This window comes from Musa acuminata, chromosome BXJ2-11 (genome assembly GCF_036884655.1).
Source record: "Musa acuminata AAA Group cultivar baxijiao chromosome BXJ2-11, Cavendish_Baxijiao_AAA, whole genome shotgun sequence".
Lineage (NCBI taxonomy): Eukaryota > Viridiplantae > Streptophyta > Magnoliopsida > Zingiberales > Musaceae > Musa > Musa acuminata.
The window spans coordinates 26,241,152-26,247,151 of NC_088348.1; the positions used below are offsets into that span (position 1 = coordinate 26,241,152).

The 6,000-nt window shown below is 36.7% G+C and overlaps 1 long non-coding RNA gene across 1 annotated transcript; it reads right to left on the reverse strand.

Annotated features, from left to right (window-relative positions):
* Positions 1-3,299: 3,299 nt before the first annotated feature.
* On the reverse strand, positions 3,300-4,882 carry LOC135627248 (uncharacterized). Its single transcript, XR_010492564.1, has 3 exons — positions 4,785-4,882; positions 4,484-4,576; positions 3,300-3,628 (listed from the first exon to the last, which is right to left on the reverse strand). It is a non-coding gene; the product is annotated as an uncharacterized LOC135627248 (long non-coding RNA).
* Positions 4,883-6,000: the final 1,118 nt, after the last annotated feature.

Genomic DNA, 6,000 nt, shown 5'->3' on the forward strand with positions numbered 1-6,000 from the left:
CCAGCTTACTGCTGATACCAGAGGAAAATAGAACGGAAGGAGACTTTACTAACGAAAGAAAAGAGACTATACTACCGTTATCTTATACCTAACTTAATAAGGCCATTATGCAAGGAAGGCAATCAGTCCCTTTAACTCTGTTAGCTTATAGTCAAGCAGTATAAGATTTGAGCGCAGAACTAAGAACATTGCCATATAGTTGGGTTTACTCATCACTTGAAGAATCGACAACACACCCCCCCCCCCACCAAAAGAGACTATACTAGAGTTCACTTCAGAAGATAAGGTCGGTGAAGGCAAGAAGGCTTATTTAGAGTCCTCTAAAGCACCCAACCCGAAAGCGCCAGCATCTTTCACTGCTTGCATATTGTACTGTTTATCGCTATCGCACTACAACTACAAGGGCTTACCCCAATTCTGATATTGTGAGAAGCGGACTTGTTCCCTTATTTCTCTTATTCATGGAGCTTCGTTAGCGCATAGCAATGGAACTTGTCACTGTAACTCGCCACTTAGTTTTGATCCGAAGTCCAATGATTATGAAACTGTAAATGGAACTACACTGGAATCTGGACCAACTAATAAGGAATGGAATCCATCGAGCGCAACTAATGCATTTTCATAGTCAACTCCTTACCTTACACGCCTAGGAAAACTCATAATTAATAGAATCTAGCCCGCCTATCCTATCAAGTATGAATTGAATCAAGTAGCTCATCTCGCATTGCAACATAAACATGAAATTGAAACTAAGTTAAGTTAGCGCAACAAAACTCCAAGCAAAGTGAAAGGCTACGAGGAAACGGAATACGTCTTGTTACCCGCTAAGGATGTGATTGTTCCACGAGACTCCCGTATGATAGAATTGGGTAACCAAAAACTAGTGCTTTTTAGAGTATACCACTTAATCGAAAAACTAAGAATTGAACTGCTAAGTAGAATAAGTACTAATTAAACTGCTAAGTAGAAGAGACATGCAATTATTTCTCATCGTTGAACTCTATGGCGTGAAAGCCTTGCTCATAACTCGCCGCTACACTATAGTATACGCTTGGCCCGTTCTCATCAAGGTTCTATAAAAAGAGAGAGATTCGGCAGTTTGAGAAGAAGCCATAGCTATTAAGTATAAAAGTAAGTAAGCTGTTCTTCAACTTGAGTTTCGGGTGCAATATTAGTTTACAGAACTTTCATTAGGTATGCCATAACAGTCGCTAGCTAAGTAACATTATTGGCGAAATTCATTATGAGTAACTATTATTATTATTGTTAATAATTAGTTATGAATAATGTAATTAATAATTACAGAATGTTGTTATTAGAGAATACTCATAACAAATTAATAATAATATTATTAGTAATTAATATTGCACCAAGATATGCTCTTTTCTCAGTTGCTGGATTGGGATTCCAGTCCGATTAGTGGACCGATAGCACTCATGTTACTCTTATTGAGAAATAGGAATTTCTCCTTGATTCTTTTGGTCGTTTCCAAGTATTGTGACTGTCAGTTACTAGTAAAGGGGAAAGTAGGCCCACGGAATAGCTCCTCTTAGGTCTTTTCTTATCCACGGGTCGCATTCAAAAAGAGATCGATGGAGCTATATTCTATTATTCCTATAGCTAAGATGAAGGTATTGAAATCAAAAGAACCCGCGTACCAGCTAAGACTTTCCGGGAGAATCGTAGGATCTCATCTCCTTTTCCTCGGTTGTGTTCCAAGCTAGCTGCTTTCACTTCGATAACGAGTTGTGTTCCAAGCTAGCTGCTTTCACTTCGATAACGATAAGATATATATATATATATATATATATATATATATATATATATATATATATATATATATATATATATATATATATATATATATATATATATATATATATATATATATATATATATATATGGGGAGTATCTTCACACCAACCCAATCAATCTAGTGGGTCGTTGCAAAATCTCTTTGATAAAGTACGAGTTCGGTGGCACTGAGACACACAGATGACGATCCTACTACTACATAATGAGAGAAGAGAATCATAATGAGAAGAAGAGAAGATAATCTTTGCACCAAACCCTTTGATGTAGAGAGAGACCAAACCCCTTGATGTAGAGAGAGGGGTGCGCTTCCCACTAATTTTGTATTGAGTGCCAAGCTACTACTCAAAAAGCAATGAGTGTTGTTCAGGAACTCAATTCATATGTGATAACCAAGTCCAGGTGAGCAACTGTAGGAGTGAGTTCAAAAGACTACTCTACTAGCTCGACTCATAATTCCACTATCAACTAAGAATTGCGCTGCCGTATCAATCAGCCCCGCCCTGGAAGAGAATATTGGTTAACCGACTTTCAAGTAACAGATGGAGGTATAGGTATAAGAGTTGTAGTAAACTCGTTCCATTCTGAAGTAGTGGATTGCTGCCCTTATGGACAAGTTGTAACACTCCCCCGCTTGTCGGCTTGTCCGCATGGTTGCTTCCACTTAGCAAAAGAAAGGCCTTATCTATACTGCTTAACCAACACCTTGATGATTATTGCCTTCTCCAGCACCCCCAGCAAAGAGACGAGACGAGTATGATTGACAACGCGCAGAAGATGCACTCCACGAAACGACAATACATATATAGAGTGGGCTTATTTCGAGTCCTTTAACCCATGGTAAACTAAGAGAATGGCAAATCTTATTGGGCCTAGCAATACTTAATGCTTCGGTAAACCAGGAAAATGTCTTAGCACATAAGTCAGTATCCTTTCCTAACTCGCTAACCTAACCTAAACTCGCTAAGCAGGGCACCCCGAACTCAATAACCTAACTATGAGCCCTTGCTTACTAGAAATCCACTTTTTGTCAAGAATATCGACACCCTTATAGCTCTTATGGCTTATTTTGTGCAACTCCACACTGAATGAAGTACACCGAACAAGCAAACAGGAATTCATTCGATCTCTTTCGCGGTCAGGTCTACTTTTCTCACTTAGTCTTCTTGTGCCGAATCAAACAAACAGGATAAGATTATCTCGCATAAGTTGGTCTATACGATCATCAAGCAGTAAAATCAAGAATGGAATCTCTCTCGCCATCACCCGCCTATTGCTTAGTCATTTCTCTCTCGCAAACTGTAATTTCCTCTCTAGCATACAACACTGGCACAGCTTCTAAGTAGGATGAACCTTATTTGAAATGTGCAGAGATAAAGAAACAATTTAGAATACTTGAATTAATTATCACAATACTAAATTTAATTACTAGTAGGGCAAACATATACCCGCTAATTAATTATTAATTATTCATTATTAGGGTTAATAGTATTAAACATCTCTTAGTTCAATTCTAAGTAGGGAATTCGGATCAAACAATTTACATGTCAGCACCCTTGATGGACCACAGCAGAGGAGACTCCTCCATCGGATCCATTCTGTCCATCATCGGGATATTCCAAGCTGATGAAACCCATTCTGACATGGGACATTTTTTTATCAACTTTTCTGGTTTCTCCTCCAAGTATGGCACGATATGCTTTTTCATGTCACTTTGGGAGATTCTGAGATGATTTCCTTTGACACTGATAAATTTGACTCGCCCAGCATCATCCAAAGTTTTTAGACCAATCCAGTCTTCAGTGTAGAGGGTAGTCTGAAAAAGTCATTTATTTATATAAGTATTATAAATGTAGTAAAGGTATTTATATAAGTCATCATGAATCGTGATCATCATCATCTAAGCCTTTTTTCAATTAACATGAGATTTAGGAAACGATCCTATAGAAGAAAGAATAAAATAGAAGAAACAATCGTATGCATCAGATACTTAATTTTCAGAGAACACTGGGTTCATCAGAATCAGAGACCCATTGAAGATAAAATGAACAAACATTTCCTATTAATGTGGCACAATAACAATATATATAAACATGATACTAGGCTCTGGTTGCAAGTCTGATGTGGAACAATGTCAACTCTTATTCTTGACTCTATATCAGATTTTTGCCTGGTACCAAGCTGCTACTTATTGGCCTCAGGTGATCTTATCAATTTCCATCTACATGCATGGATCTCTTGAATGGCTTATTCGGTGAGGTAACATCTACAAGGTTTATCATCGGTGATATATTCTAACCATGAATCTGCATTTCAACCACAAACCTACTACCCATTTGTTCTGCAGCCTAGACCTGGATGAACTCTGCTAGGTTCATTTACAACTGAATTGACTACTATAATCCTCAACTTAATAGAGATCAGAAGCAGACAGAAATGAGCTTAATGTCCTATGTAACACTGCAGTTGCTAATGTAGAAACTGCTCTAGGAATTTCTTTATGGTTGCATGCAAACAAGTTTGCACCCAATAATCATCAAGTCTGGTGCAGAGTTACTTAGACAAAGACAAAGCTTACATATATCCACCATGTCATACATAATTAGACAAAGACACCAACTACTGACCCACGCTTAGACATATGTAAAAAACATTAAAAGGTATTCCTCACCTGTTGTGGAGGCAAAATTGGGTTAAAGGCACCATCTGGATAATATCCAAACCAAGATGTCTCCCGAGGAATCAGAACTGTATCATGCTCGAACTGTCCAGCAAGTAGAAATCATAAATAAAATATAGTAGTCCCATCTTGCAGGATAAGATGTAAATAAAGAAAAAAATTGTAATGCCAAAAGTAGTAAATATTTCATCTGTACTATCCCAAATGATCCTAGTGGTTCATCTCTGTCGCTAACCAGAAACACAGACCTTCAAGAAAATTGAGAAATGAAACAGAAGCTTTGTGAACTGACCATTACAACATCCAGAAGTCGATGACGAGGAGGACGACGAGAGAGAGGAACTTTCGCGTGGCCATTATTGCCGCCGTGTTCAGAACATTAACCATGTTCTCAACATTGGATGTTGTAATCAGCCAAGGTGCGGCCATCCTGTTTTCTAATATTCTCTGAGACAGTGGGCTGTAGATTATTTGTTATTCTTCTAGATTCGTCTTCTTTGTTTAAGTGATTTAAATTTAATCCCATCCTCGTATTAGCTGTCGACATTAACCTGATCGAATGTCGAGAGATTAATCTACTACTTTCAGTGTGAGCTTTTAATGGCCAAAAATTTATCTGCACTTTTGCTTGGAAATTCAAATATTTCAAAGGATAGTATAATGATGCATTTTATTAGTGACAAAGCATATGTATTTCATGATAACAAAAGATGCGTGACATAGATTAAACATATCAAAAATTAAGTTGGAATTGGAAGAGAGCACAAAGATGAAAAAGAGTTGTGTGGCATTGAAAGAAAATCATAAGAAAGAAGGAATAGGAGAAGACTAAGAAGGCAAAGCTCTAGAAGGAGTTATAAGTGGGTAGGGAGGCGAGCGACATAGATTGATGCGAAGGGTGATAGTGAAACGTTCAAATTATCATTTCAACTATTGATTTTATGATGTTCAAATTATCATTTCAACTATTGATTTTATGATGTCAATCCAACATGTGATGTCACCTACTATCTTTCATCATAATAATTGACTTTAATAAAATATGATCATTTATTTTATTTTTAAAATTATAAAAATCTTAATATAATTTTTTTAAATATAAACATAACTATTCCAATAGGAACTACTACGAGTCTACTATTTTTTTATTTGGATCTATACCCTTATATATATATATATATATATATATATATACTGTCGACAAGGTAAAAGGCTGTCCGCCATTTGACGTGGGGCGGCAATTCTATGTTAGATCTGCGTTCCGACACATAACCATTTCTTTTCGCTACACAAAGCCCACACCGGTAGTATAAAGTGCCCACTTTGTCCAATATCAAAACAAAAGATAAAAAGTGCATGGTCGAGCATTCCAAGAAAAATTACATAAAATTCAAATAATGTAAATTTGGTTGTTAATTTTCTCACATAATTCTAACCAAGAGATATTTCCAACTACATTTCATAAATTTGTTTAAGAGACTGATTTCATATGTGAGTATTAATTAAGG